We start from the raw sequence: 15,162 nt of genomic DNA on the forward strand, positions 1-15,162 counted from the left end.
ATCAATGAGTACAGGAAATCGATATGACAATGATGTATTTCTTTGTCTGGAGTAGGGGCAGTGTACTCCAGTGGAAATAGTTTAACACTAACTTTAACCAATATGTAATTGCAACCTTAGCAAGCAAAAAGATTATTATTTTACATTTTACGGTCAAAGGGTTAAGAACAATTGTGTTTGTCGATTATTATGTCATTTCCCTATGTGGAGGTAATTCAGTAATGACACGCTTTTTGTTTTGTTTTCTGCTTAATGTACAAGATAATCCAATGAAGAACATTATGAGCATCGATCCATACCATCGGAATAAGATGTCATACATCAAACAGCCACCTGATCTCGTTTGTCGCCATAAACACGGGGAGCTGAAGGACACATCTCAACCTGATCCTCAATGGAGCGATAAGTACAAGAATTGGTGCAGCATGACATAGCAATTGGACCGAATGAGCTTGTAATGTCACTGTGAACAAGACTGGAATTAGGTTGTCAGTTTGTGGTTGGACGAAATAAAAAAAAAAGGTCTGGAGATACCAACGAGCAGATCAAGGTATTTCCAACAAAGTAAACACAAAAAATAATTTTGTATACTTCAATTCAGAGAAGTTTCGCTAGCATGTTCTATTATATATTATATTCCAATCAAAGCGGATGATTGTTGCAATACCCACTAGCCATGATATATTGAATTCTCTTGAGTAGTACACATGGATAAAATGAAAGTTACATATATATCATGAATATCATATCGGTATATCATTCAATAACTTAATTAAAGTTAACTTCTTGATATGATAAAAGCATCATCATCTGATGTCTTCAACGCAAAACCCCCGTCTCCCTCCTTGACATAACACAAAAGGGATCCAAGCGATCAGATCTTGTTGTTTGGTCAGGGAATCGTTGAATTACGGTAAGGTAATATCTTTCAAGTCAGTTACATTCTCAAAGAAATACGCTTCAAGAGAAGAACATAATTATAATCATCAGTGGGGTTTTACAATGTTCATTACAGAGTATCCTTGTTATTCTCTTATGGGGCATCTGACGATTGCTCGTGTCAGTTCTTTCAATTGAAGCATTTTTAATTAGAGACTGAAGCGCCTCATGTGTCTCCTGACGAAGCTTCCACTGGGTCCTAAAAGTTTGAATATTGTTCGACACACAGCTGCTTTGTACAGAAGAGCATTTGGAGTAGAGCAATGTATGTGTTGTGTGAGAAGGGGAGGGACAATTGCCCAGCCTATACACTGAACCAGTGTGACAATGTAAGAGGTTGATGTATGCCAACTAAAGGTAAAACTATGTCCAGATATATACACTGGCATTTCTAACATCAATTCATTCGAGAATACAAATTTGTAAATATAGTCCATATAGAAACTAAAAACACTTCGTATATTAGTTTTGCAGTTTGAAATGTGCTCTAATGTTGGGAAATAATAGAGTATAGGGTTTGTCAAAAATTCTCCTTTAACAGACACATGTCATCGTATCCCAATTGCGTAGATCGATGCTCATGCTGTTGATCACTGGATTTTCTGGTCCAGACTCGATTATAATAAACAAACTAAATATGGTTGTAATGATCTCAAAGGGACTCCTAATTTAGTTCGGTATAACTGTACTTCGTTAAGCGCATTTCGGCTACAATGTACAGGAAGTGGTCTGGGCTTCTAAAACCAGGTCGTTGTAGCCATCAGTTTATTATCAGCGTGTTTGTTAGAATCGTAGTTTTCTGTATGATTTGTTCACACAGATTCATGTCACATCGCAATGATTTCAGTGTTTACATTTTATTGTCTTGGCTGTAAAGTGACTTTAAATGTAAGATTTAAATTTCGTATATGTAATAACTAGCACACTTGGCTGTAAAGTGACTTTAAATATAAGATTTAAATTTCGTATATGTAATAACTAGCACACGATCTCGGGTGTGTGTGTGTGTGCCATGTGCGCGTGTGTGTGTACGGCCACGGTATACGACACGTAAATAATGTTGCCAAAAAAATGTCCTTTCAAATCCGCCGTCTTTTCATTTCAGTGATGAAGGGGGATATTCGTAAAATATTGTTATAATATGATTTTTATGATGTATTTCATGATAAAGAAATATGCGTTATGTTTAGTTAATAAGGAAGTTAATGAATTACTATATAAAGTAATGATATCGGGTGCGAAAGTGTGACTGAATGCTGCCCACTGCTGAAAACCACTGTCAAAGAGAGGTCTGTATTCACCTATGTCAAAATCGATGTCATGCACATTAACAACCTGATGAGCACCAAGCATACTATTGTATCCGAACAAGTCATTCACCTCAGATGGCGTGACCCTTCTGATACCATAGCTTTGCTTTCTGGTACTAATTGACACCATCAGCTAAATCTATAAAACAGAGGCAAGGTTATTAGGAGGGAAGTATTGAGAAAGACATATCACGGTTGTCAAGATATCTGGGGGCGAACGATGAGAGGGGAATGAGCTGTAACACGTTTAACTCTTTCAACACCAGTCAACCAGAAGCATTTACTGCCATGACACCGAGTTCCCAGAGACTCTGAGCTCATAGATGAAGCCTATGTTTATGAAGGAAATTATAAGCTTGCAAAACGTTATTGCTACTACATCCCAGACACCATTTAAAAGATCTAATCCTACTGTTGATAAATATGAAGTTTATTTTTATAATATTATTCAAATAATACAACTACAACTTAAAAAATTTATTTTGAATGAAAATGCAAGCTTACATTTATAACGTCCAGATAAACCACGAAAGAAGCAAAAACTAAGGCGATTTTTTTTCCATTTGTGACATGTCATAACATGCCCGTGCCTTTTTCTTTTATATTTTCACTTTTACGTAATCAGAAAATTATTATAAAAAGATTTCTTAAATAATATGTATGGTCGCCTATTTCCCGATATCTGTGGCTTTCCGCTCGGTAACATGACATAACAACGGAAAATACCTCCGTTCGAAGCTTCGTATGAATAACATGGGAGGCGAATCGTTTGATGTCGGGTATCGTTCGAAAGCTCTGAACATCAACAACATCACTGAACCCTTGCCGAGAGTATTTTCACAGTTGTAAGAAGCGATTTTATTGGATAAAAATTGGTTTCTAATGACGCTTTTTCGCTACAGTCTGCTATAAGGGTCGTGATTGGTCAAAATCAGACACGTGACCTAAGGCAGCCAATCATATTACGGCAATGGATACCGTCCTCGTAAACGAAAACTTTTAGATTTAGACGAAAGTTTTGGGTAAAATAATGCTATTCTGAACATATTAAGCAAGAAATCGCTACATATACGTAAATTATGGGACTTATTGGACGTATCGTGCTAGGTTATGACCTGTGACAAAAATGCTTCATGCATATATTTTCGCATTAAACATCGTGTCCGAGCGTGAAGATTGAGGCGGCGAGAGCCGAGATGTCACTTGTCAGTGACTTGACTTGCATTACATGATCGCACAAAAAGATGGAAAAAGTAATTTTATATGTACGTTTGACAACTTTTATGAATGCTGTTGTTGATTTTATTCATTAGTTTATTCTATTTATTTAATCATTTCCTCGAAACATCGTTACTTTGCTCTTTGACAATGTTATTGTGGACCCGCTCCTGAAGCATGTGTCCGAGAATCGTTGTTTTCAATTACATTGCGAAAAATAGTTTATAATTTTAATTCTGCCGATAATATATGATCAATTGAAATTTAATAATTGTTTCCAGACATTGTGAAATGTGATGGATTTAATATATGAATCATAAGTCAGGCAAGTTCCTAAAATTATGTCTCATTTTGACGGTGTTGAAAGGGTTAATGAGTACCTTGTTACATTGGTTTTACTCTTGGATAAACCTTGTCATGGACACCGTCAGACACTGCCAATAGACTTAGTTATAAATGGTCTGTTAATTCATCCATGTTAAGTTCAGACTTCTTGCTGAGGCTGCTTTACGTTATGCCAGACAGAATATATCGATGTTCGCAGAAAAATCGGATTGCATGGGTTTGCACTGAAACTGGTGTATTGGTCATACTTTCTGATGCATATGTCATTATGTCAAGGGAATACTGCGTGGTTGCTCAAATGATAGTATAAACTGTGTATTACTGGGGCCTTTTATTTTGAAATCGCGGTCAGAAAAACACGCGAGTAGCCATCCACGCTAATTAGGAGTGATGACATTCACTCAACAATGTGCATATTGTACTGTTCGACCCCGCTTTCCTTTGTTAACGAAAGATGGTAAATGGTGATATATGGAATCTCCACGTTGTCAAGTGAATGTTTGAATTTGAAATCATCACTCAAAATTCCCGGTGATGACTTTAGTGCAGCACCAGATCAAGTGTGTCTGGTGACTGTGCATCATTAATCATTGCGATTTTCCCCATCACTTATTATTGGTGTGGCTCTACCCAACTCCTTCAGCGAGATTAAGGTCATTGATACTGTGCAATTTCCGGATTTGGCCTAACGTCCTCTGTGAAAACCTGCGTGAAATTTAGGATCGGTTGAATTATGTGATAAAGCGCACGTCAGCAATTGTTGGTCGAATGTAACGGCCATTGCTGACACCGTATTGTGTAGTTACACAGTTTATAGCTACCATTTCATTCGAGTATATGATGCATACTGCCACAATTGAAAACCAAAGTTCAATTCACTAATCTTTCCCCATCTAAAATAGAAAAAAATATAATATATAATTGCACCTAAAAATAAAAATAAAATATGCAAACAGCTTGTTCTAAACTTTATAATTCATTATTCTCTTTAGTAATTCGTTCTAAAGATGTTCACTTGAGGTGACATATACACAATACATTGTAGGACAGGCCACTGGGTGGAATTTAGCAAGGTCAAAAACGTGTAAATTGTGCTCATTCATTTTTTCACTGCTGACATTGTGAGAATTCTTGATGATGTCAGGTAACCTTCTTGTTAAGCGTTAACTCTTCAAACAAGAGACCCAGGTACGATTCCCCATATGGGTAAAATGTGTCAAGCTATGGCTATGGAGAACCTGCTGCGATTTGTTGAAATATTCCGAAACTTTGCCTATGCCTATACTCTATATCGATTTACTACCTCTAATAATGATCATGTTACAGTCAAACACCGGTGTGTCGAACTTTGTTGCCTCGAAGTACAGGCTGGGTCCCTGTGTATTCTTTACTTAGTCATCGTTTCGAACCTCGGATATCTTGAATTAATTGACGTTTCACTGGATATCCTGGAATAGCTGGGACGTTGCCAATAAATACAATAGCTTTAGCTTACATGATTATGTCCCAACTTTGAGCAACTCCGTACTGTGAAATTAGTAATGTAAAATGTTGTCATTCATGACTTGACATTGTGAGTGAAATATCTTAGGATGTAGAAGTTGTCTCATCATGACTAGTTTGTTGAGTGTTTCTAATAACATCACGGTTTGTATACCTTGCGGGAACGGAAACAATATAATATATGACCCTTCGCCAAAGATAAACATACTGTTAAGCCTCTACCAAAGAGTGTTCCTACCCAAATATTGACCTCAGCACTCTTCATGTATTCGTACACATATCTGATCAATTTGATTTTGTGTTTTTGTGTAAGGGCAATAAAACATACGAAAAACATGTTAAGTCCATGTGCCTTACAAACAGCCTATTCGAAGTCTCATTGAGCGAAGTGTCTGTGTGTGTGTGTCATGAAACGTATGAAACAATTTTTGATCAGCGGCTTGTCAGTGTTATTTCAAGTTTCGATGACATTCACAAGTTCGAGTGAACCACTTACAACATTTGAATGTGGGATTCATCTAGCTACAGTCAAATCCAGGCACGTTTTATTGGCAAAATTCAGGAAAAGCAAGCTAAATACCCGGACGTCGCCTTTGAAATGGGAAAGTTCTTGGTGGGTTCGACTAGGCAGCCTTTCCTGGGCTTCGTGTAGAGGGGACGAGGGTTCAGAGCTGATGATGAGCCTTACCAGCCTTACTGTGACAGGATCACCCAAACCCTCTCTGCTGAAAACCATTTGTAACCTGTACACAAATAAACCAATAAGGAACTTTATCGACTGTTGCTTTGATGGTTTATGAAACAAAATACATTTAGCTAATCAGTCAAACATGTATAATAGGTTATTCGCTCATTTGCAATTTTACAAATTGTACAATGATCTTTCACACGTATAATCGTTCTACCAACTTTAACGATTTTACCAGATGTCTATATGAATCTGCCCGAGTGTTTTTGTGGCAAAGGAATTGTCAGACATACGTCCATAGTATACACGAAATGTAAGAGTATGGAAAATTCATAAATCCGTTTATGTCGCTCTATTATGTATGTGGTTCACGCCGATTAATCCCATAGCAATCGAATTATCATCCAATGTTGCATCAATCGATGTTAGTCTGGTTCACTGGCACGACGGTGATAAATTAGTTTTGACTAAACCCTACTTCTGAGCCGTGCGAACTGGGTCTTGCCATAAAATTGACCTTTTGTAATTTCACATGTACATGTAATTATTTCATATGGTTGTTGCCACTACGTTTCATTGATCAAGACACTGGGTAGTGTGAAAACTTTATCTGTAATGTTACGAACTAGTTAATTCACTCAAACTAAAGATTTAATTGAAAAATTGAAATAATAAGTTAACTCCGAAATCTGTGAGCAAAGCAATCCAGTATGAAATCAATAAGCAAGAAAGAAATTATATTCAGTTATCAACTTTACTACAAATTGTAAATAACATAATTCAGCACAACTTTGGTTCACCATGGAAGCATAATATGTCACCAAATATTCTACACAATTTCATCGTTTTACAATACCATGAATTACAATAGAAAATTGTTGACATCTTGTTCTTTTCAATAAAGAGCTTGAAATCGCATAAACCACCTTCTCGGCCAATGTTTCTCGAAACGATTCATTGAGTGGTCTTGCTTAGTCCGACTTAAGAGGAGTCGTCTGCGAAGCAGAAAAAAGATCATTCTGAGTTCATAGCATTATATGCATTATTACATCATACCTCAGCGTACACACCGATGAACATCACTGCATATTTTCATATTTCGTTTACTGCTACACCAACACACAACGTTCGTACGTGTTCACTTAGACGTTGAGATTATGCGGATGTATGGCAGTAACCAGATATCTCGTCCCCATCAGCTCTCAAGGTTTTTCAGATCTCACCACTATTAATTTTTTATTTCTCTGGATGACATTATATGCACTATGTCACTGTAATTATACGTCTATGTCAATCTGAAAAAGTGTTACCTTTATATATTTCTTGCACTTTATAGGTAAATTGACGAACTAAAGAAAGCACGAATCTGTTTTAGTACACGTGCACAATCTCCGTGACTTATATATAACAATTTGCGAAGTATTACAGTTGTTTTCAAAAACAAAATTAAGTCGACGTCTTGCGAGATCCACATGCACATAATGTTACCACTGACTCACTTAATGTTGCTTTACTTTTAGTTATCTAATTTCACTAATTTGCATGTGGTGTCATATAATACTTCTGTTAAAGTATTACTGTTTTTTCATCAATTACTAACGTAAAATGTAACTTTCCTTCGTTGAAAATAACAACAATATTTGGTCAATTGGCAGATCAAACCTTTGTAATGATTTATTGTCCAAACCAATACTTGTTAACAAGAAACAGAGAGACGCGCCATAAAAAGAAGTGTGGTGTAACAACTCAGCTGACAAATCTCAATATTGGGTGTTACACTATTTGAGTTGATAATGGAAGGGTAACCGCTGAACTGAAGACACAAAGTGACTGAAACAATCCTGGATATATTGATTGTGCGTACCGGGCTTAACCGACAGGTTCTGTCATGTAATAGATCAAACCTGTATGTCTATAGGGGAGTGATTAGGAGAGACAGCCCACACATTGCAGTAGATAGACGTAATGGTACAATCAAATGTCTGTTACAGAATGTGCAACATGTGGGCGGGCATACAACTGCTGCAGTATGACACTGCATTTGCACGGAAGGTAGAACAGTATCTCGAACGATGTCGTTTGACGTATGCTATTGGCGATGTCGTGTTGGATTTTCTTGTTAATCGAGATTGCACCCCAAATTGTTTCTCTTTCCCTCCAAACTGGACGATTGGAGTAGCGCAAGCACCACTGAACTGTTCTGGTCGCTCTTCGATCCATATAAGAGCATAACAACTGTCCAGATGAAACTCTGACTCATCAGTGAACAGGATACTGTCCAGTACTGTCTGCTTAACCCCTGATTCTGTCTAAACTAGGTTAGGTGTGTCTGGTGGGTTTCAGTATATCAATCAAGAGTTATCACATGAATCGAAGTTTTAGAGTTTACCAGTCATGTGTTATGCCTTCAATACTGGTTTTACAGCATATCCGCCTGTATTATTCACAAATATGAGTGAGAGAGTGAGGTTTTCTGTCGCTTACAGTTATACCAGCCATGCTACGGAATATATCGAACCTTCATCGCGACCAACGGAGGTCTTTTCCATCTGGCTACTCCACTTGCGTTTATTTAAACAATATATTCCATGTCCAATATATTTTTATGGATTAAACTTCTTTCTAATTTCCCCCACGACGTTTCGAGACCATTCCAGGTCCCTTCATCAGGTGAACTGACAGTTGGGACTATGACGTCGTCACTATGACGTCATAACTGAGTTATGACGTCACAATGCAAGTGACATCACAGTACACTAGGGAGAGTACAGTATAAATGAGGTTGAAGTGTTAATTACGTAATGATGAAAATTCATGCTAAATAATAGAGTTGAAAGATGAATTGTCAATACACAACGACTGCTAATTACACAAAAGTTACTTGATAGCAGGCTTTCCAAAAAGTAAATAGTAGGCTTTTTTTTAATTTATTAAGTTCATCAAGAGGTCCCAGGCACTTGGCAGGTAGACACCTTGATCACGATTCATTGCCGGTTTATGTCTCCTTATCTCCACAGCCTCCTGTAGTTTCCTCCGACGCCAGTCGTTATTATTGCTCGAAAGCACCCTGATGTCATTCCACATGATTACATGACTTGGGTTATTTGCCTTGTGCTCCGATATAGCTGACTTATCATTTTGTTTGCATACTGACGACTTGTGTTCAGCAACCCGGGCGTTGATGGACCTGGAATGGTCTCGAAACGTCGTGAGGGAAATTAAAAAGAAGTTTAATCCATAATGATATCTTGGACATCAATGTACAACTTCTAAATGCCACTGAAAGACATAATATATTCCATATACATCACAAGGATAACGGACGTTCAGTAAAGACCATTGTTGTTGTATTAATAACATATCATACACAAGCTACATGTATTAACCTGTACCATCTAATCTCTTCACATGATATACAGAACATCATGAACGAGCGAAAAACAAATCATGGATCTGTACCTGACAACCTGTGTTCAGATGGCGAAGAAGTTTTGCGCCAGACGCCTTCACAATGTTGCCGTTCGGGATGAATTATGGTTCTCTTTGTGAAGAGTACAAAAATAAACTATTTAAGATTTAACGATCACATCTTTCTTAGGAAATTGAATTTGAGGCTTAGCGTTAAATCTTACTGTAGATTGCTTCAGAAATATGAGGTCTCTATTGAATGGAAGCTTTATAGAAACTACCACATTGACGTGATTTAACGTCCTTGTGGAGAAGTTAAAATACGAAATGTGCTGCCTGACGAGGGAAAGACATTAACGAAACGCTGACTTAGGATATTCAGTTTGTGGGCGGTTTAGTGGCGGTAAAGTGGAAAGGCTTAGTAGAATATCACATACCATACATTCGTGTTCTACGACAGCAGAGACGAACAATAATTAATTTGTTGCATTTAATGATTTCACCCATCAAAAAATGTATTATTTAATAGCTTTCAATGTTGTAAATACCAATTTGAGGATTTTTCAGTAATCGATTGATGTGCATTTGGAGATTGAAACCATAACGATGTCTGATTATTGTGGACTTTCAGGACTGATTATCATTTTTACTCTACATTGTATTTTAGAGCTTTGATAATCTCTTTGATGTTTGCATGTTTGCCCGATCAGGTTATCGATCTGCAAGAATGGATGACACGTAAGCATTAAGTAATGCTTTTATCGAAATGGAATGCTGTTTGTTCCAGTTCTATTCCAAGTTAATGGGCGCACAATGCAAATTATTTATGACACAAAATGAACACTTGAACGGTCTGATATGATTTACGACCATAACATAATATTATTTGCAAAGTTACCAGTTTTAGCTATGAATCCTAAATATAACAATCAACATATTCCCGCGATTTCACTTTTAGCGTCCACTTATGTCCTGCTTCGGATCTTTAAAAAAGACGTAAAAACGTAACGTTAGACGTCTATGATATGGGTCGGCCTTTCTTCCAGCATCAAGGTCCTACGTCAGGATATAAGTGAAATACAAAATAAATGATCGACGTTAAAACAAGAAGTGACTCACGCACTGACTCACCGATTCTCACTCTAGCTTCCACAAGCATCCTTCCTTTAAAAAGTATATCACTTTAAGTTGGACAACTGCAATGTCTTCTCATTTATCCCTGCTATAACTGTGAGAACATAATTTCCGCCTGTCGTGTTACACAATGTATTCCCTGTTTAGCATAACCCATTATCATATGAAGATAGGAATATTACAGCTATAATCTTGGATGACATGATTATTGAAACTACCACAATCACAGTTGTCGTTACTTGTCATTTCTTTGCAGTTTGGTTGTTTGATCATTGTTGTAGACGCCAGTATCCAATATATGAACTGATGACAAAACCTAGGATGTGCACAATATAATAACAGCCGAATTAGTCTATCGTGACTCCGTGGCATTCTGCACAGCTGACGATTGGCAGATTCCATTGAATCAAACAAAACGATCGATATAGTTTTCTTTGAACGTGCGATGTGACGACAGTCTAGCTGTTAGTCCTGATGAAAGTGCATGATGTTTGTTTTCATCCCACGTTCCAGGTCTAGCTTTGCCGATGCTAACAGTGTTTGTATCGTACTTTGTCCTTTTCATTTCAAAAAGGTTCGGCATTGAGTTATGTGCTTGACAACGATACAAGAATCGAAACGTCTCATCATCTGAATACAGAAGTTGTCTATCCAGAACGTTTCCTTATCCAAAACCTAAAGAATTAAGCATCTTCAGGAATACAATACTACATTCGTGTAGAACTTCTCCACTTAAACCATGTCCTCCACAGTGTAGAACTTCTGCACTTAAACCACATCTTTCACACCTAGTTGGCTGCATATTTTGCCATGCAATTAAACTTACACATTAAGACTTCGTCAGATGCACTAATGGAAATATACGCATAAAGGTAATATAGACTCCAATCTTGTGGGGATTGTGTGAGACTGCTTTGAAGGCGTAGCCCTAATTAGAATTACAAATACACTGACCACCATGATTTGGAATCCATATTTAGACCAATGTCATCAGGAGAAAAACAATCATGTCTATGTAGTTGTCAGGGTATACTGTCACCAGCATATCAGAGTATACTGTCACCAGCATATCGGATCACTGCATTACTGGGGCCCTGCCTTTACTTAGTTACTGTGGTGAAACTGTAACACTGTACACAGACAAACTGTAACATTATGAAGACAACCATCTCTAAACAGTTCATTGGCCTTAAGAAACATACATGTTTTATAACCGTGGAGACTTTTGGTTCCAGAAATCTTGGTCCGGTTGTCGGAGATGACTAAAAGGTTTGAGTTGTCAGGCACAGTCACTTGGTTGATTTCGTTTCACTGTACTCCTGAGGGCATAAATCGTTGCTTACGATATCATTCGCAGATATGGACACATACATATGTACATTTTGTTCTATCAACCAAAACAATCAATAAAGGTATATATCAGAGTGGATTGGAATGGTGAGACCAGAGTCTAATACGGCATAGTTGAGAAACTTGCCCATTGATATACTATGGTCTATGTCCTCCTTAAAGTAGTAGACAAACATCGTCATAACAACAGCGGTCAAGGTCATTGTCATTTGTGTCTTCGACACCCAGACGATGACCCTAAGGACTATCTAATGTAATAATACACGATGTTTTGGGGTTGTTTGCTGATGGTTATAAATGCTTTCATTAGAACGGCTTGCCCAGTTTACCGCACAGGTGTACATTTGTACATCGACGTTTTCGTGAAAACATTTACTTGAAAATATTAACATAAACCATATTCACATGTATTAGTCAGTCTTCGTTTATTCTATGTATGTTTTATATATATTTGGACAAATATTTGACAGAATTCACCATTGACTGGTATTTCATGTTCAACGAATAGTCCGTGTTTTCGTGTTTGGAAAACGACCAAGTCATCCCAGGAGATGAAACAAGCACGCAAGCACGCATGCAAACTAACGCTGACAACTAGCAGTGATAGAAGCATAGGAAAGTAATGTCACTCCGCACAGTTCCACGGCTAAACACTTGGGAAGTTCTAATGCATTTCTTTTCTATCGTGTATATGACGCTATTAACGTAGCCACATTTTAAACAGTACCTGAAACTCTACGATACCCGATTGTTAGATGTTGGATAAAAGCAAAATGTAATTCACTAAACACATCGAATTATACATTCCAGCAGTCGGAGTTATCTCAGAACCTTCATCCAACAATCTCTGTGTGTGTCACTTGGTTTCCTTCCACGCCTCAGTTCTGATGTCATCCTATCCAGCACCATGACGTACACGGAAACGCCAGAACACTACATGAAAAAACTGACGTATTAAGTGACACCTCAACTTTTATCTATTCTTGCGGAGTTACTTTTCGAAATGCACACTTGAAAATATAATCTTGGACGTAACGGCTATTTACGCCACCACAATCACAGTCCATTGCCATGCCAATTCTGTCATTAGTTGTGGTCACCAATATCACCATCGTAACAGGTCAACCTCCCTTAGAAAGCTGGGCAATGCACTACAAAACAAAAATCTAATTTCGTGACTTCAGATTTTTCTGCTCAGCTAACGAAAATGGTTTTCTTTGATAGTGTCACGAGACGAAAAGCTCTTTGTTATTTCTGATGTAAGTGCATGATGGTTGCTATGACCGACGTACTTCCAGCTATTTTCCCATGCTGTCTGCAAATTAGATTAAGTGAATGATAGTTCTTGAACAAGCGTATTGTCGAACATAGAGATTTTTCTGGGTTACATCTTCTTTTTATTCTCGAGTACAACGTTTCAGGGCTTGTTCTGGCCCCATCATCAGGTAAACTGAACAGTAACTGTTAACTCTGGCCGTGACGTCACAATGCTTATGATCATGAAATTTACTGGGAAACTGAAGTCCTCTCAAAAAACATCAGTGACTGGCGTAAACGCAAGTTGATTGAGGCTATCTTCATCAAACGCACAAAACCAGCAATAAACAGGGACCAGGGTGTCTACCTCCCAAATGCATGGTACATAAAACAATAAGACAATACCCTACCTCGTCACTGTTCCCATGTATAAAGCATAATTTCTATGTATACACTGCTATTACTTTACATTCTATACATTTATAAATACGTCTCTGTACATTTCTAATTCAATCAACAATTTTGTATAAGTATCTGCACAGTTCTAAATTGATCCATTAATTTTGCAGTAAATGACATCTTATATATTCATAATAACATGTATTCTATTAGCCATGTCATCTGTATCTATTGACCACCACATGTATTGCGTCGTCATAGCATTGTGACGTCACGGCCAGAGTTAACAGTTACTGTTCAGTTTACCTGATGATGGGGCCAGAACAAGCCCTGAAACGTTGTACTCGAGAATAAAAAGAAGATGTAACCCAGAAAAATCTCTATGTTCATCAAATATCATCTTCTAAAATGCCAATCAAGCATCTAAACGTATTGTCTTTATCAAAGATGGATTGAAGAGAAAACATGTACGTCCAAATCGCATGTCCTTTGTTGTGTACTTTACTCAATGGACATTCAGGAGACAAGGTACTGTAAGGTAAGGGTCCTGGTTTGGCACAGGAACATCTGCATAATTTACTAACCACATCACACGTTTTGTTGACTGTGAAGAAGGTCATCAATTGTATGTTTTGGAATTTGGGATTTCGTTCGTGGCTACATCCACATACACTGGATATCGGGCAACAGTATAAGTTGTATGCTTCTCTCGAGGGTAATATGGTCTGATGTACACCTCTTTGTAGCAATGTCACCTGAGCCGGTTGACCATATATATTCAAGACACAACTAAATTATATCCTGATTTTGAATTGATCATACAAGCCAGTTGTGCTTGAGGTTTCTGTATCATGGAAGGTGTTTAAATATATTTAAGAGGCAAGAGAGACATCTTTGCCGAATGTATTACTCCCTCTCTAACGAATAACGCAATTTGTATTGTACGTGTATTGCATTAATTTAGACTGCGTCAGATATTTCATCTCAGAATATAATGGCATTATGGAGCTGTTATCATAGTCATATCCTATTGTTCCTGATACAACAACACAGGTTTTCGTATCATTGGTCTTCCGAAATTGTTCAACATAATTTAAATAATACTTCAAAGCACAAACGTTTTTCTTTAATATGAAAGAATACCAAACCTATGCACGCCATGGCTATTTAAACGGTTGGACACACACCTCAGCACAACAATAACGGTTTGGGCGAAATATGGCAACTTTGACAAAATTAATATTGCGGTTCGCAACCATCCTCTACTCAGTCCTTCTATATAAGATTTTGTTTTAAATTCAGTAATAATCCAATTTTATTGAGATTGTATGTTCACATAGATTTTCGATAACCTCTGATTGTCATTTTTATAAACTGAAGGTATTAGAGCATCTATACATTTTTCGTCTCTTACACCCGTAATTGAGTGATGGGAATATAATCAACACCAGACTTTCCAGGGGTTGTGGATTGGACGAAGAATCAATTAGGGCCCGTTCCAATAATGGTATAATAGTCGTGTAAACACCCAATCTGTGTAACTGCCCATTGTGTGCATTGGGCAGGCCCTTTGCCCAATGTGTGCAATGTGTAATACACATTGCCGTGTAT

General features: G+C 37.5%; 1 long non-coding RNA gene across 1 annotated transcript; it reads right to left on the reverse strand.

The window, feature by feature from the left end:
- Positions 1-236: 236 nt before the first annotated feature.
- Positions 237-14,320, reverse strand: LOC124274481. Its single transcript, XR_006897956.1, has 3 exons — positions 14,240-14,320; positions 12,618-12,622; positions 237-248 (listed from the first exon to the last, which is right to left on the reverse strand). It is a non-coding gene; the product is annotated as an uncharacterized LOC124274481 (long non-coding RNA).
- Between the last annotated feature and the right edge of the window lie 842 nt (positions 14,321-15,162).

This window comes from Haliotis rubra, unplaced genomic scaffold, assembly GCF_003918875.1.
Source record: "Haliotis rubra isolate DU_JTF1 unplaced genomic scaffold, ASM391887v1 Scf104, whole genome shotgun sequence".
Lineage (NCBI taxonomy): Eukaryota > Metazoa > Mollusca > Gastropoda > Lepetellida > Haliotidae > Haliotis > Haliotis rubra.